The 18,828-nt window shown below is 38.0% G+C and overlaps 1 protein-coding gene across 5 annotated transcripts in view; it reads right to left on the bottom strand.

Annotated features, from left to right (window-relative positions):
• Window positions 1-17,144, bottom strand: part of LOC140485657 (janus kinase and microtubule-interacting protein 1-like) — a 355,381-nt gene extending 338,237 nt beyond the window's left edge. For all 5 annotated transcript variants that reach the window (XM_072584037.1, XM_072584036.1, XM_072584038.1 and 2 more), the window contains exon 1: window positions 16,825-17,144. The gene's annotated coding sequence lies outside the window, so the exon portion shown is untranslated. The remainder of the gene's footprint in view (window positions 1-16,824) is intronic.
• Between the last annotated feature and the right edge of the window lie 1,684 nt (window positions 17,145-18,828).

Raw genomic sequence — 18,828 nt, forward strand, 5'->3', positions numbered from 1 at the left:
TGTAACGATGCAACATATCCAGGTAACAACTGAGTGAAATGACTTCCAACAGTTTCAAAAATCACAATATTCTTTATTATTCAATCTTAGAATTGGGAATCTCTGGCTCGGCCAGTATATATAGCCCAAATTTAACTGTGTTTGAGAAACTCATGATGAGCTGCCTTCTAGAGTTGCTGTAATCCTTGGAGTTAAGTATTCCTACAATGCTATCAAGAAAGGAGTTCCAGAAAATTTGAGCCAGCAACTGTGAAGGATCAGTAATGTAGTCCTAAGTCAGGATGGTGTGTGGCTTTGAGAGGAAATTGTAGACAGTGGAGTACCCAAATGTCTATTGTCCTTGTTCCTTGAGATAGTACAGGACATGTGTTTGGAAGATGATGTTTAAGACGACTAGGCAAGTTGCTGTAGTACATCTTGTAGATGATACACATTGGTTGCAATATGCACTGGTGATGAAGGGATTGAATGCTGAAGGTGATAGATAGGGTGCCAATTGAATGACTTGCTATGTCCTAGATGGTGTTGCATTTATTGTACAATGTTGGAGCTGCATTAATCCTTGTAAATGGAGCATATTCCATCTTACTCCTGATTTGTGCCTTGTTTCTGGTGATCAGGTACAATGTCAGCAGGAGGTAAGTTATTCTTCGCAGTATTTCTAGCCTCCAGTATGTAGTCACAGTATTTATATGGCTAGTCTACTTCACTTTGTGGTCAATAATAAACCTCAAAATGTTAACAGTGGAGGATTCAGCAAGGATGATGAAATTGAATAGCAAGTGGAAATAGTTAGGTGCTTTTTTGTTTGGAGTGATCATTACCTGGGTCTTGTGTGACATTGATGTCACTGTATCATTCTGCCAGAGGTTTGGAAGACATGTCCTTCATCTCTCTTTCTGTAGCACAAACTGGATAAGTTACATTAATGCCCAATTCCTACTCCTCCTTTCCATCAAGGCAGAAGAAATTGGGCTCAGGTCATCTGATTACCCCCACTAAAAATGACATATCATATGCAGCACAAAGAATTGAAAAGCTAGGGATGCATCAAGCTTGAATGTAAAGTTTTAGGGGGGATTTTATGGTTGTAATCTGATAACTTAACTGATTCGGTAAGTCTTCCACTTATTTATTTGATGACCATATTATTTCAAGAATGATGAAGAGTGCTAAACATCATAAAAAGCACACAACCATCTTGTATCAAATCTTTCTCTGCTATTTTAACAGCATTTCTTTATTTTAAATAAGTTAATAAGTGCTTATAAAGTTACTTCTCTACAGACTTTTCCACTCTAATTACCAAAACGCCTAAATATTGTACACATGACATTGCCTGGTGTTAATATTTCATGGTTTTAAAGTTCTCACTATACAGGTTTATATTAAGTGTTGGCATATATATTTTTTTACAGTGGTACCCTATGAATTTAACTTGTAATGTTATTAAACTTTTTCTTGCAATTCCTTGAAACAAGCTGGATTGTTGACATGGAATACTGCCCAATGCAAATGCTTGCATGTGTAATCTTTCAACATGAGGTGGTTATTGCGCTACAGCTGCCTCACAGTTCTCAATGACCAGGAATCTCACCTGCTCCACAGGCATCACAGAAGGTCTCATACAGGATTCTTAGGGGACTTGCCAAGATAGATGCATAAAGGCTGTTTCCCTTTGTAGGAGACAGTCTAGGACCAGAGGGCCTTTTCAAAAGAAAAGGTACACAGACAAAACAAATGAGGAGGAATTATTTTTCTCTCAACAGGTTGTCAATCTGTGGAATTCTTCACCACAGCAGGCTGTCAAGGCTGGGGCATTAAGTATATTCAAAAGCTGAGAAAGACCTTTGTTTTTAAAGTAAGGGTATCAAGGTTGATGGGGGAAAAAGGCAAGAAAGTCGAGTGAGGATTATTAGATCAGCCATGAACTCATTGAATAGCAGAGACAACTTGATGGGCTAAATGATCTATTTCTGCTCCTACATCTTATAATCTTATTATGGTCTATTTGACCATGGCTCTGGCTATCAGGTCCTGGGATTGGAGCATCTAACCTTCAGAATCTGGAGCTTCTAACTCAGAGGTAGGGACACAATCTACTATACTACTAGCCCCTACCTCCATTTATTAAACTAAAGAATATCACTTTCAAGATGCTAACTTGGCATGCACCCGAAAAAGATCCTCCTAACAAACGTATATGTTGAAATATATTAAGCTTTGAGACATTGATTTATTCCAGAGCAGAAATATATTAGTGCTGTTTTCTATTAACAGCATTCAGAACAGTTAAAAAAAAACTGCTGTCTAATGTTGCCATATGGATATTTGCTAAGCACCAAGGTCACTTATAATTTCACAAACTATCCATTTTATGGGAAATGCAGTTGTTGATTGCTTTTTCTTTATTGCAATCATCAGTGACTTTAACTAGCCTTTATCTTTAACAACTATTTCACCAAATGTCTTGCATCTACAACATGTTTCCACAGCAAGGAAGAATTATTGGATATTGTCTAGGAAATGAACAGTAAAAATATAGGAAGGTGTTTGACATGTTTCTTTTTCCACAATGTTGAAATCAGGTTGGTGAAAATATTTATTATCTGTGTTTTCCCCCACATTCCTTGGCAGTGTTATTCAACTAATCATCTAGTGATCTTGTGAGTTGTGACTAGTTCTTAGTGTTCATAAATGTTTGAGTGCTGGACTTCTGATGCCTGGAGGAAATGGAAATTTCAATCCTAGGTAGATTACTGCTAACAGCACATTAATATATTTCAAGGTGAGTACATTACAAAATCTTAGCTTCCTGAAGTCAATGTTAATTAAGTCCTCTCACCTGATCAGAAATTGCTTTTTGGAATTAAAATCAAAACACATTAGTAGAAGCTCCATCAGCAGCTACAGATAAAATGTTAAAATATATTTCATTGTTCAGTTTCCATAATGCTGCTGGCTTGTGGACTGTCATGACAAAAAAAAAGCATTTTTTTGTTTAAAAATGCAGATTTCCATTATCTGCAATATTTTGCTTTTGACTCATAACTCAGACATTTGACCCTGGCTTGAAAATTATGAAAACAATAGTTTTGAATTTATCAGCATATTTCTTAGACTGAAAATATACCACACAAATAATACCAGTGCAATACATTAAGACAATTCCTTTGTCCTCTACTTTATTGGTTCCATTTGTTTACTTGAACTGATTAGCAATCCCATAAAAGTGATTTAAGAAAATTGTATATGATCATGCATTTGGACACTAATATTGTCTCAGAGCAATTCCAAACTAATAGTATGATATTCCATTTCACCCCAAAAGAGTTTTCATCTAGATGATAACAGAATCAGTTATTGTGAAGGGTCTTTGAAGGGTTGCATTAATGACAATGGGGAAAACTGCATAAAATAGTAAACATTGCAACTCATTTGCATATAATCTTTATGCTAACCAATTGGAAAAGTAGATTGTGCTCAGTTCTAACAATGGCATCCAAAATTCAGAGAGAATGAGTCATTCTGGTGTTCTGCAGAATTTTACATGGAATTAGTAAATAGGTTGCAACAATCAAGAGATTACATTTTAAATCATTGCTGATAAATTAGAAAACAGAAGCTATGTAAAATGTGACATGAAATATGTCTGTAATATGGTTCAGAGCAAAGGAACTGTAGATATTGATAACTTTAGTTTGATAAATTCTTGATCTCGCAAGGAATTAAGGGCTACAGGGAGAGTGTGGGTAAGTGGAGTTGAAATCAACGAGGTAAAAACAATAACTGCAACCCTACTGCGAATCCTCTTGCAAGGATGCCTGCCTTGAAGAAGTTTTCTTCCTCTCTCTACAAAAATCTCAGGGAGTCCCTCTCCCACTGCAACTCCCAGGTCATTTCCTCTGCTCTGAAGCTCTTCAACCATGTCGTGAAACAAACTCGGTATCACAGCCACATTTGCTTCCTCACTGCCTGCCTCCGTAACCAATTCATCCCACACGGACTCCGGACCACCTTTAAACCAGCAGAGTTCGGACCCGAACAGAACAAACAGTACACAGACTACAGATTCAAAAACACCAGCAACAGTTCTCCTTCAAGATCCTCTGCTCCATGCTTGCAGCAATGCGCTGGCACCTGATTCCGCTGCTCCTTGGATGCTGCCTGAACTGCTGTGCTCTTCCAGCACCACTAATCCAGTAAGTGGAGTTGAAATGCCCATCAGCCGTGATTAATGGCGGAGTGGACTCGATGGGCCAAATGGCCTTACTTCCACTCTTATGTCTTACGGTCTTATGATATAGAAATATGAGCAAAGGACTTTCAAATGAAAAGGTTACTAAATTTGAAGGGAGATTCTACTGACATTCAAGTTCCCAAATGTCATGTTTGTTTATTTTTTGATGAGATCAATGGATAATGTATGTTAGAAAAGCTGGGAAGATCTTCCCAGTCTCCCTGCATTAACTAAATGGTGCGAGATTACAGAGCTCTCAAAAGTAGAGGGATCTGGATGTCCTACTGCATGAATCGGAAAATGTCAATGTGCAGGTAAAGCAAGTATTAAGGAAACATAATACAAATGTTACCATTTATTGGGGGAGGGAATTGAATACACAAGTATGAATGTTATGTTTCAGTTATGCAGGGCATTGGTGTGACCACATCTGGAATGATTTGTGAAGTTTTGTGCACCCTATTTAAGGAAGGATATTATTACCTTAGTAGCAGTTTACAGAGGTTTTCTGAAATACCTGAAATGGATGGGTTGCTTTATGAGGAATGTTTAGACAGGCTAGTGTCTGCTGGAGTTTAGAAAAGAGGCAACTTGTTTGAATAATTGAAACATATGAAGATCCTGAGGGGTTCCGACAGGCTGTGCATGGAAAGGATGGTTTCTCTTTTGGAAGAGTTTTGAATATGGGGTCACTGTTTAAAAATAAGAGGTCACCCATTTAAAATAGAGATGAGGAGAATTTTTTTTCTCACAGAGGTTTAGGAGTCTGTGGAACCCTCTTCCTTATAATGGCTGAAGTAGAGTATTTTAATACTTTTAAGGCAGAGGTAGATAGGTTCTTGCTATCAAAGCTTATTAGGAGTAAGCAGGAACATGAAGTAATCACAACAGTCACACCTTAGTGAATGGACAAATGGCTTCAAGGGAGTGAGAGACCTATAAATGCTCCTAATCAGGATGCTTTCAATATCATGAACAAGATCTTGCATTTTCATAGCATTTAATCCAAGAGCATTATCAAGCAAACTTTGACATCAAGTTACATCAACAGATATATTAGCATGGGTGAGCAACCATTTGATCGAAGAGGCAGATTTTCAGGAATATCATAAAGGAGATAAGAGACTGAGGAAGGTTTACCAGATGGTGATCCAGAGTTTAGGGTCTTGGCAGCTGATGGTACAGTCACCAAAGATGGAGCAATTAAAAAGGAGAAGTTCTCAAGATAACTCTTTAAACAAAAACCCGATAGCTGTGTACAAATTTACTTACATGTTTTCTATATTGCAAGCGTACACATTTCAAACCTTCACGTTATGTGCCACAAGATGACTTGGGCCACACTGGAATTGTGAAAGGCACCACAAAAATGCAACACATTTCTTTTTTTTTCATTGTAGAATACCTGCCTTCCAAAACATGAAGGAGAAATTGCCTCAAATACTATGTGTAATGACAGTATAAAGGTATTTAAGATTATCTCAGATCACAACTTTCAATGAAATCATAAAACTGTTCTTCTATAAAACATTTTTGATTTCACTAGAAATCCACAATCAAAAGAAATGGAAAGGAATTGTAATGTTGCCAGATGTAGCACCCAGAACAATTCTTCCCCGGTGATATTGGAAGGGCAGAATGCAAAACTGTTTTCCATCATAGGAATCTACTAGCCATTGATGTGAAGAATTTGAGTTACAGGATGCTATGATTAAACCCTCTTGTTGCTTCACATTTGCTGCTGACAGCAGGAACAACATTGAAAGTAAGTAATAAAAAGGTGTACACAGCCAGGCTATTGACTCTCAAATCTGAAGCATTTATTACACAAATAGACACCCTTTTAAAAGAGAAGGCAAAACGCTAGATAAGAAGTTTTCAAAATTAGCAGTGTAAACTAATTTCCTTTAAAATTTTTCCTCAGCAAATAGATTATTCCACCAGGGAAATATTACAATAAAATGTTACAAAAATAATCCACTATCTCTGATTAATAAGTGGGGATATTTTTATTGACTTAATTCATTCTACCTCTGTCAACAGTCACAAAGAATCATGAAAAAACATACATCCACAGAGAATATCATATTGCTCCTCAGATACACTGACTTCCTACATCCATGTGACAACAGAAGACAAATGTATAACTGGTGTTTTTTTTTCAAATAGTATGTTTTATTTGCTAATAGATACAGGAATGAAAGGGCAGCTCTGAACCATGGTATGCACTTACTTTTCCATGTGGGACCTCCAGGACTTTCACATGTACTTGATGACCACAAGGGCAGCAAGTACCACCGGCAGTACCAACACAAGCCTCTGAATTTCAGAGCTTGAGCAGCAGCTGGAGTCACTGCATTGCATCTGTGAGGTTGGTAATCTGATTATAAATGCAGTCACTCCACAGATTAAGAGGAAGTAGGTAAGGAGGGAGGGATAATCGGGTGGTACAGGAATACACCTCACTCCACAACCAATATTCGGTTCTGAATATTGATGAAAGCAATGCTTCATCTGGGAAGTAGAGCCCGAGACAGGTTCACGGCACAGTGACCCATGCAGGGGTCCTGAAGAAGCCTGGAAGAGGATCAGTGAGAGGAGATTCAATATGGAGCACATAATAGGTACTTCTGTGGCCACAAACATGAATCCTGGATAGTACATTGTCTCCCTGGTGCCAGGGAAAAGATGTCACTGAATGGTCCAATGAACAGGGAGTGGGGGAAGGGGGACCAGTCATTCATCATGATCAAAAGTAGTACCTACAAAATAGAAACATTGGAAGTAACTCTGGAGTCAGAATTTAGCGGGCTAGATAGGAAATGTGTAAGCAGGGCCTCAAATATTGCAACCCTCAGATTACTCCCGACACCATGTGTAAATGAGTACAGAAATAGTATAGACGAAATGAATGCATGACCGCAGTAATGGTGCTAGAGGGAGAGATTTTGACTCTTTGGGCATTAGGGTCAGGTCTGGTGTACATGAAACCTGCACATTCCAGATGGTGTGCCTTTTTATTAGAATGGGGACTGAATGTCTTATAGGGAAATTGCTAGTTCTATTGAGGAGGGTTCAGAAACAAGGACACTACCACCAAACCACAAAAGCCATGGCTATAACAAACTCAGGTATAATGCTTTAAAAGAACTAACAAGTCACTCATATGGAAAATATAAATAACCCAAACCATTAAAGACATAGATAACAAAAGGGAAGAAGCTAACTTTACCACTAAGTGCTAAATAAACATATGCGAAATGTGACCACATAAGTACCTGCATTTGTGCTATGTAATTAAACCTATAAAAGATGCAAATTACTGAAGCGCTTGGAAGGAATAGTGTTTTATCATATCATTGATTTGATTAAATACAGAAATATTAAATAAACATGTCAGTGCTTCCTTGTCCTCTACCTTGTCCTAAAGATAATGAATGTTAAAATATTTCTACATCGGGAGTAAGAAGATATATGTCAATATTCCATAATGCCCTCTTAAAGGAACAATAACAATAAATGACAATATTTATAAGATGGCAAGAGAGATGGTGACCTGTGACCCTGGCTCAAATTCATAGCATGATGTATTGTCTGGTTTCTTAATGTTGGAAAGTTACGTAGAAATGACCAAACAGTTCCCAAACAGATTGTTAGCAAAGCTCGAACAGTAGCCAGCAATAAAGGAATGACAGGAACTGGCATAAATGATGGAGCCTCGACCCCACAGCTTCCTGATGAAGGGCTTTTGCCCGAAAAGTTGATTTTCCTGCTCCTCGGATGCTGCCTTACATGCTGTGCTTTTCCTGCACCACTCTAATCTAGACTCTGACCTCCAGCATCTGCAGTCCTCACTTTCACCTATTACACCTTTCCACCCTAATGAAGACCATGATCACACCAAATGTGCACTAGCACAGGTCCAGGCACGCCACTGCATATATAATCCTATGACATGATGTGATGCAGGGCTGTCTACAGAGCAGAGTGCAAGGAGCAGTTTAACTTTCTTTTTCCTTCCTCATTCACTCTAATGGATATTCATTCCTTGCAGACAAGTTCCGTATTACCTCCCACCAAAGGGGGAAAAAAAATTCAGAAGACTGTCAGCTACAAAGTAGAAGGCACGTGCCATGCTATGGCAAAACATGAAGGACCTGAGAAAAGACACTGAACTCCAGATTACAAAAACACTTGGATATGCAGTGGCCAAATTAAAATGAAAGCAAACCTACTTGTGAAACCTTTGTGCCAATCATAAAGCTGGGTTCCAATGGTAACTGTCCCTTTATCCCCTGGGGTATTGGACATGCATTTACCTGTGATAGCCAATGTACAAGTAACAGTTTATATGTCATACATCAGAACCAGCATTAGCACTCTTGTGAAGGTGGGGGTTGCACATAAGTCAGGTTTGCCTCTCCTGCACTTGCACCATGATAATACTTTGGAATATCTTAAGCTATCTAACACAAATTTCAATACCCATTCTGTTACTGACCTCTTTTTTCTATAACCAGAAGAGAGAAGGTGTTCACAATATTTGGGCTGAACTCAACTATATTCAACCTTATAGCATCAGTAAGCCTTAATGCAGCACTTACTGAAAAGATCACTGCATTATGACTATGCTTCCCCCAGTTTTGACATTCCTAGTAAATTGATGTTTTTATAGATAAGAACAGTATTTAATTTTTTTTTAGTATGCAAGATCACAAATAACCCTGCAAGTTAAGCAAACAGATATTTCTAATAATAAGTATCTTATACTTTAGTTTTCCTGCAATTTTTTTAAAAGAAGTTTCTCACTTCCTTCTAATTTCTCCTCTTCTTGGTTAATTACCAACTTGCCCAAATTTTCCCTGTCTCAATGCTAATCTACTTTTCACATGGGAGTGTTATACCTCCCAACAAGCATCAAAACATAGGGAGCAACACCATTTGTCCTGATTAGGCCTTGTGCAAGTATTCCGTTTGACTACATTTAATTAGACAAAACTGCTAAATACAACCTGATTTGGTGTTAAATCTAAACATGCACAATCATGGAAAGTATGTTTATGACTAATATAACAGGAGTTGACAAAATGATCAGAGATTACTAACAAAATAGTTCCTTGAAAGCAGAGTCGCAAGTAGACAGGATGGTGAAGGCGGCCACCATTTTGGACTACTGCATACAATTCTGAACGCCCTTCTGTAGGAAGGATGTTGTTAAACTTGGCAGGGTGCAGAAAAGACTGACAAGAATGTTGCCAGGACTGCAGTGTTTGAGCTATAGGGAAATGGTGAATAGGTTGGAGATTTTCTTTCCCCTGGAGCAGCGCAGACTGAGGAGTGACCTTATCGAAGTTTATAAAATCATGAGGGGCATGGATTAGGTGAATAGCCAAAGTCTTTTTCCTAGGGTAGGGGAGTCCAAAGCTAGAGTGCATAGGTGAGAGGGGAAAGATATAACAAGGACCTGAGGGGTAACTTTTCCGCTCGGAGGGTGTTGCATGTATGGAATGAGCTACCACAGAAAATTGTGAAGGTGGGTACAATTTACAACATTTAAAATGCATGTGGAGGTGTACATGAATAGGAAGGGTTTAGAAGGATATGGGTCAATGCTGGCTAATGGGAATAGGTCAGATTGGGACAGCTGGTTGCGCGATGTGTTGGACTGAAGGAGCTGTTTCCATGGTGTATAACTCTATGACTCTACACTACCTTGCGTAGGTATCCTTACATTGACCCCCTAAAGCAGCCAATTTTTTTTCTGCAACTCATTTAGCAGGGTAGAATAACAAGGGTCTCAGCTGTTTCAAAACTAAAAATGATTTAATTATACAGGAAGCCAGGAAGTGCTTCACTGCTCAAAGGGTTCTACAATCATGTTAGCATTACTGTTTGTAAAATATAGCTTTTGTACAATTACCAGAGCTCTTATTTGTTTGACGAGTGGCTTCCATTAGTTCTGTTCCCTTAAAACAGAGTACCCATGCAAAAGTCATCCTGTCTAAGGCTTGGTATGTTTTTTGCTGCTCTTTGGCTCCCACTGTTAGTCAATGGGAATGTGTGTGTTGATGCAATTATGAAATACAGTCAGGCTTGTGTGCTCAGACTAGATTCCCCAGAGTGGTGGCATATAGGAGCGTGGAGCCTGCATGCTTATCAACTCTGCTTTTCCACACATTCCCTTGACAAATCACCTTCACCTTACCATAAAATTTGCATAGCTCTTGCACTGAAAGTTTGAGAAATATAATGAGGGATCTATGTATAGTTCTCATGTCCTTCTGTGGTACAAGCCTATTACTGAGATTAGCTGTACAGTGATTTACTGACAGTCTAAGTCGGAGAGCATTCAGATATTATGGCCTGTATTTAGGCCACCAAGGGTGACAAACACGACTTGGTGGACTCACCTTGATTAAAAATCCCCAAAATGTGAGATTTCATTATGTGGCTTGGGGGGGGGGGGGGTGGAATGGCTGCTGGTGTGGGATGGAATAGGGCCTGAGAAACCCAGAAGCAGGATGTGACTGATAACAGGGCTGGAATGAGTGTCAGGGCATGGTAGCAGGACGATCTGTCTCAGTTCTCTGGGACAGTATCCCGGTTGTTTTGGGAACACAGGACTTAGAGCCAGGAATAAGCCATTTGGCTCTTTGAAGCCACTCCACCATTCAATCAGATTTTGGCTGATCTGGTTGTGGTGTCAACATCATTTTCATTTTGGAACCTTCAAGCACTTGAAACCCCTTACAACCCACCCAACCCTATGCCCTCATATCCTTCATCCTAGAACAATGTCAATTCATGTCCCTTCATCCCAATCTTTGGCCCCTCAAATCTTTCATGCCACCTCCAAAGTCACTTATTGAGTTTGTACTACGGATAGACCTTAGGAGTCCTGCAGAGGTGGAAAAAACTGCTAATAATGTACTACAGTCCCTAATCCTACACACCAGATAGTGGAAAAACTCCCATTCATAAAATCAGTTGAAAGCTTTTAAATGGTTAATATTTTATAAAAACAAATGAACTTCTATTCAGACCCCACATTTAAAAGACCAAGCCCTTTAGTAGCCTTTTTAGACTGTCAAGCTTGAACTTCAATCATCTATTGAGATAACTGAAGCTTTTGAAACTCAATGACACAAAAATAGATTGATGGTAGAAGACAGAGGGTGATCTTTCAGACTGGAGGCCTGTGACCAGCAGTGTGCCACAGGGTTTGGTGCTTGGTCCCTGTTATTCGTCATTTATATAAATTTTGTGTGTGAGAACTTCAGAGGTTAGTAAGTTTGCGGATGACATCACGATTGGTGGTATAGTGGAAAGTGAAGAAGGTTATCTGGGAATGCAGCTAGATCTTGATCAACTGGGCAAGTGGGCTGAGGAATGGCAGATGGAGTTTAATTTAGATAAATGAAGGTATTGCATTTTGGTAAGGCAAACCAGGGTCAATGATAGGGCCCTGAGAAGTGTTACTGAACAAAGAGATCTAGGGGTACAGGTTCACAGCTCTATGAAAGTAAAGTCACATGTAGACAGGATGTTGATGGGCAAGTTGGGCTGAAGGGCCCTATGACTGTATAATAGATCTTGGAGAAACGTTAACTGTTAGTTTTATTTGAAATTAAAGGAACAGCTGTTAATTTTTGCCAATCTATACCTGTCAATCAAAACATTCCAGTATAGATTTTTTTAAAAATTCACAACTGCAGTCAGTATTTGTTTTAAGTTTAAAGAGCAACATATTTAAATGTCAGATCATGACAATTATATAGACTTTATCTACCCCTCAAGCTGTGTCTATGCCATCAATTCATGATTCCCACATCAGCCAAAATTATGTCTATTTTAACACAGCACCCATTTCAAATGACCCTGTGGAGTTTAGATTTTTCACTTAGATAAATTGTGCCCCACCGTTTACCCTACTTGCAGAAATTAGAACTGTTGGAAATGGTAGCAGGATTTTCACATCTGGGTCTCGCCGACATTTTTAAAGGTTTAAGGCATGTTCTCAATTCCATAAAACCCCAATGCTGTATCACAGCTTTAATAAAACAGAATTGAAATGCTCTATTCCTAATAAACATCTATTTTAACATATATAGATTAAGCATCCACATTTCAAATGTCAGGATTTAGGCATAAACCTCTTCAATCCCCGAGTAAAATGGCAAAAAAAGTCCAAATACAGTCTGCAAATGTGAAAAAAAAAAGATTGAGAGGTATTTCTTACAACTTTCTTCCATAATCTTATCAGAAAGTGTTGCAATTTAATGAAACTAAGTTTGTGCATCAAACATTTGCAGAGATAGAAACTGGAAACAAACATATGCTGTTGAATGTGCTCTGAAGACCACATCAAAGCCCTTCATTTTAAACAAAACATTCGCACTGTAGGCCATACATACCCTTTGAGGCTGAACCCTTCCAATCCAGGAAAGTGACAGTGAACTACTCCACCCAATGGGATTTGCATTACAAATATTTCAGTCCTCTGACAATATCAGGCATCCATAGTCAGTACTGTACATTAAAAACCATTTTACTACCCTAAGAGACAAAGGATTGATAGACATTCCTCAAACTGAAAAATGAAAATCCTTCTTAAGGAGAGCTTTCCAGTACAAATCTTTAGATTACAGAAAGAGAGCTTTAGGGGAATTATTAAAGAAGTGGGTCCTCATAAAATACAAAGAGCAAAAAGAAGAATAATGGAGGAGAGATTTATTTTGAAAGATAATCCTCTTTCAAGTTGTTGATTTGTCTTGTCCTTTAGCAACTGCATTAAGCTTGCTATGCAATTGGTGTTCAATTTTGAAGTCTTGTGTGTACAGTATTGAATATTCATCTATCTACAATATCCTTACCTACATATATTAAACTTTTATTTGCATATAATAATGTGCTTGAAAACTAAATTTAAAAAAGCAAAATGCTTCATGTATCAAAAGAGAACTCCAAATAGAATGCATGCTGCAATGCAACAAATCCACTTCATTCACATTGAAATAATAAAACTGCTCTGTTAAGATGCTAAAGAGAGGTAGAAAATTATAGTGAGAATAAACTTGAGGTCCCAAGACTATTTCCACTGAAACAGAAAAAAGGTGAAGGTTAAATTTAATACAAGTTTTTAATATTGCAAAGGTTCTGACCACATGAATAGAAAAAAAAGACTAGAAATGCTCTTTGAGATGGCATTGAGGTCATTGATTAAATATTGTTATGCGAAAGAGAAGATAGGACAATTTTTTCACATCGATGGGGCTACTGGAATGTGGAATATATCACAGAAGAATATTTAAGTATTTACGAGAATGTGGTTAAACATATGAAATAGAGAAGGCTAGAAAGTTGTGGAGAGAGAGCAGAGCAGCTGAATTTGTTTTGGGTTAGTTCCACCAAAGAAGTGACACTGCCAAGTTGGGCCAAAAGACAGTTTTCTGCACTATAAACTTCAGTGGGGGAAAAAAAGATTTTTCTACAAATAAGAACAGTTCTCACCCTGAGCAGAAAAAAAAACCTTATCTTATGTTGTGCACTCCTATGGGGGGAATAAATATTCTCTGGCAAAGTGAATTTCATGTACAGTCTAGAAACAGGATGAAGACATAACACCAATAGCAATCTTAGTTTAAAAATATCTGACTTGTGTGAGTTTATTTTATCAAAACGTCACTGCTGAATTACAGTTATTCAATGACTCTACATACTGTCTGCCCACAGCTAATGTTCATCTAGCATAAGCAAATAGAGCTAACAGATTCCCAATGTCTGCGCATATATAAGCAACTGAGGCAAAATCTATTCTGTGCAAATGCAAACGCTCAATAGAATGCCACAGATTAGGAAAAAAAAAACATAATTCTGAGAATATCAAATTCTTTTGTCTTATTCATGTACTCCCTCATTATCAAATAATTATTAAATTGATTGTTGCACTGTGAAGAGAACAAGAGCTACATTCTTCGTATGTTCCTAGGGCCTATCAAAGCCTTTACCAGAACATTCAAGGTTGAAATAAAAATTGATTTTGTAAATTCTTCACTGCTGATCTTGAGTTTCTAAGTATTGTGTTTTAATGAGTGAACTTTTCATGCCCATTTTATTCTTCTGAGAATTTACTGTCAACTCATTGTACAAAGCTAGGTGCAAACAATTAGAAATTTGTAATCTCTTATACCAAAAACCTAATCATTGTTATTATTCACCCTCAGTACAAATCAAGGGAATGTAATGGCTAGCAGGGAGATTAGTAACGTATTTCCATAAGCAAAGCTGATTGCACAAGAATAAATATGCAAGTTACGGTCAACTCCATCATAGATGGACCTACTCACTATTTGCAATAACATTCTACTTATTTCATAACATTAAATGTTTTTTTTAAAAAATAAAGTTTCATTACACAGTAATAGATTAGAATATATCAAGAAAGCCTGTACATCTTACATGTCTTCAAAGAATTATAATGCTATATTTGAAACTGCAGCATTTATCAATAAATTGAATCAATTATAGTCAACTTAATTTCATTTGTGTGAATTTTTCCCTCATTATTTTTTAGGTAAACACATTTTTCCTAATTATTTCCTGTGCATGCATTATTTGAATACATTTCAGTCATTAAATCCATTCCTCGTTCTAATTTGCATGTGTTAGCAGTTTGAACCCATGATCTAACTGGTACCAATCACAATTAGCCACTGGCATGAAAGGAAAGGGAAGCAAAGTGCACACCAAGCTCTTGGTTGAAATACTGCCATAAAATTAACTGAACTGTCATACTTATGATCTTCTGCTATGTTCTTGCGTCTTACAATGTATCTAATTTAATCACATAAACACAAATACTTGTGCAGAGGAAAAGATATATAAGGCAAATTCTCTATTAATTTCACTGGAGACTACAATTACACTAAACCATCACCCTTCAAAGTTAGTCTCACTTCTTCTACTACATCCCTCAAACATTTGTACATGGAAAAATAATGCTACATTACCTCTACAGACTTAGTGGTAATTAAGTTGACCTTAAATCAGTAGAAGGCCGTTACGTGAACCCAACATCCATTTCATTTTGGAGCAACACTGAACAATCAGTCTCTACAAGTATCTCTACTCAACCAACTAGTCAAACTGTGACGTAAGTGTTATTAACAATTGGCAAAGTTCTTCTATCATACTCTTAGTATCTTAGTTCGAGATGCTGAAAGAATGTTTCAACACAGAAAAACTTCAGTCATGTCAGCGCAACGTTGTTGCATGGTGAGTTTAAGTCAACATTTCTAACCAAAGTGGTTTAAATTTCCATCCAAACAGTTTTAACATTGTTATTTTAGCACAAGTGGATTACTTATATTAATATTTTATCAGTATTGTTTTTGGTACTCAAGGTCCTCACAGATAAAAAAACATTTTTTAACAGGTCAGAACAGAACCAATGGTATTTGAGATTGAGAAATTATAGAAAATAAATTAAAATGGATCCTTAAGCTGACCAAATTGGCAAATTTCTTAAAAAGAACAATCGGAGTTGAAATATGGCCTAAGACGTCTCTTTAATATGTTTTCTGTATTCCCTAAAGAACGTGCAATGTGTACTGTCTGTTGTTTTGCCAAAATAAGACACACTTATCCCAGTTGTTCACTCCTCAGACAGACAATACCTCGTCAAAGAGATACAAGTAGGCAGATATGAACATGAACCAATAAAAATTTGGTGACAACCAACATCTGAAATTGTAATGGCATCAATATGCAGTAAGGGCCTTAAATTTTAAAGTTTTATGAACATTTCAATTTCAATGTACAGAGTTGGTGACAACTAAGCGAAGACAACTTCTTCTCAGTCATAATAAAGCTATATATATTTAAATCCCCGGAACATAAAAACCATTAACGTCAACCAAAAAAAAAACTTTGTCAGAAAAGACGTGTCAAACTAGCACTGGGTCAAGGAGCAGGCATGCTTCCCGCTGAGGACTGAATAACACGAGCTGTGGGGGTGACCACACAAAAAAAAATAGACAGCGCAGTTAGAAAGAGGGCAGATGGAACGTCAATTACAGGATGTCAAAGCATTTTCAGCCATAGAGGAAAAATGTAAATGGCAGGAGGCTATTGGCCCCACCCTGCCTTCATCCTAGTCCGCAAAAGGCAGATCCCTCTGCAGCATTAACTATACCATCACGGGGCTGAGGTTTAGGATGTAATTGAAGAGATTTTTTTTTCAGTTGACCCACTTAAAATAGGTGAGACACACGGTACAGGAAACCGAAAGCTAACCAATCTTTTTTTCTGCCCCCACCCGCGTGCAATATTTTTTATATGAGTTAATGGGAGTTAGCATCATACCGCCGTGACATTATCTCTAAAGTATGTTTTAAACCGACATGCAGATTGTATCAGAAGTGTTGCTTTAGGAATATACAGAGATACAAAAAAAACAGTAGAACACACCCAGGCTATTCAATGACAAAAATACGTGTTGCTGATCAGTAAGCACATTACAGAAGCTGAGGAATTCCTGCTTCTTTTTCTCTGCATTGAAAGGGCTCAGGTATTTCTGTACTCACTTGCCATGATGTCTTCACCTCTCAAACTGCACGTTATAAAGATACTTAAATATTTTCTTGCACTGAAAAAACCCTCATGTCTCGACTAGCTTCCGGCTAAACAGAGAATCCAACTGCAGCCTCATCATGAAACTACTGTGTATTTCTGCATATATTTATATGCACATGCCACTTTTTTTTTGCTGTCTCTTTCTCGTTGCAATTATCTGTTACATTCAGCCTGTTTTCCTGCAACTCTCTCTCACTCGGTCTCGGTCTCTACTGTACTGTGTGGAAGCAGCTCTCGGCTTGTGGACAGCTCCCAGCGCAGGTCTGTGACAGCGGCGCAGCCCCACAGCTATCTGACTCGCTCTATCCGCACAGCGTCAGGAGCTGCACTACTTAAAGAGGCAACAGATTACCTACAGCACCAACACACACCTCTCACCATTACTCAACCCTCATCCCCCACCCCCCCAAATCTCTTAGTGAATGGTTTATGGCAGAGAGGGTAGGAGTAATAAATTGCAAAGTACATAGATTTTTATTTTGGCTTCTTAATACTATCAGAGAAAAAGTTTTACACTAATTATGCTTTAATATGTGGGGTCCAACAGAATGTGGCAAAACAAGTCAGCGCATTTAATGGTCTCTGACTGCATACATCGAAATAGTTTTAAAAGTGATTATGCTTTCAACATGGGCTCCTCTAAATCATATGTCTTAAAGCAAGACTTAAGTAGAATCAAACAACAAATGGCTGATGCTAATCAGTCCATATGCAATCGCTTCTTTTGCTTCTGGAAGGTTTTTCTGCTTTCCTGAAACGACTGCTACTTTCTTAAAATTCCTTCTCAGGCTATAGGTATCATGAGGAAAAAGTGAGGACTGCAGATGCTGGAGATCAGAGCTGAAAATGTGTTGCTGGAAAAGCGCAGCATGTCAGGCAGCATCCAAGGAACAGGAGAATCGACGTTTCGGGCATAAGCCCTTCTTCAGGAATGAGGAAAGAGGTATCATGAGGCCACCACTCATTATCCATCCCCAGCTGTGAATGGATGAGTGAATGATTTTATTGTCATGTGTATTTGTTGTCACAATCTGGCACCATTTGGATTACAAAAGGAATTTTTAAAAAAGCACGGGCTTCCCACAGTCCAAAGATGTGCTGGTTAGGTGGACTGGCCATGCTAAATTGCCCATAGTGTCAAAGGAAGTGCAGGTTAGTGGATTAGTATGGGAAACGTAGGCTTACAAGGATTTTTTTCTGGGGAGGGTGTCAGAGTGGGATGCTCTTTGGTGGAGTGATGTAGACTCGATTGGCTGAATGGCCTGCTTCCACAGTCTAGGGACACTATGAGTCTATGAAATAGCAGGTGAAGGTAGCTCTTTCTTCCTGAACTGTTGCAGCCTGAGTTCCCATAAAACTGATTGACCAAAGGTTCTGCGGGTTCCTACTGAATATTGCACACATCAGCATCTACATATTCTGTGTAGACCTTGCGGATGTCTCAATCTATAGTGTCAGATCATGTCAAAGAAATGCTGATTAAAATGCACACAGAAAAGTAGAAGCATCCAAAATACAAATACACATGTGCTGTAATGACTATTTCTTAATAATTAACCAAAAACACTAGCTGTATATTGGCAGCCGCTTGGAACAAATATACAACACTTTTCACTGTATTTTATAACAAGATAAATATGGCAATAAACAAATCAAATTTTTAAAAAAATCATAGCAAGAACACACACGAAGGGTTTTAATGTGGGAGGGGACTGTTGCATTGCAGATCTTGTGTGCTGTGCCTTTAGACTTGATGGAGAGGTGATTATTCAGGATTTTGATTAATTCTTCTAACACTGCTTTTGTCAGAGTACCTTATCTGTCAAAACAAGTTCAAAAGGCAATGTTGTTACATACCCACATTGCTTGATAAAGGAATTCATGAAAATGAAAAAAAAGAGTCCCTGAAAATCAAAAAGCAGATCTTCAGTAAATCTCAAAAACAACTCTCAAGA

Source organism: Chiloscyllium punctatum, chromosome 14 (genome assembly GCF_047496795.1).
Source record: "Chiloscyllium punctatum isolate Juve2018m chromosome 14, sChiPun1.3, whole genome shotgun sequence".
Lineage (NCBI taxonomy): Eukaryota > Metazoa > Chordata > Chondrichthyes > Orectolobiformes > Hemiscylliidae > Chiloscyllium > Chiloscyllium punctatum.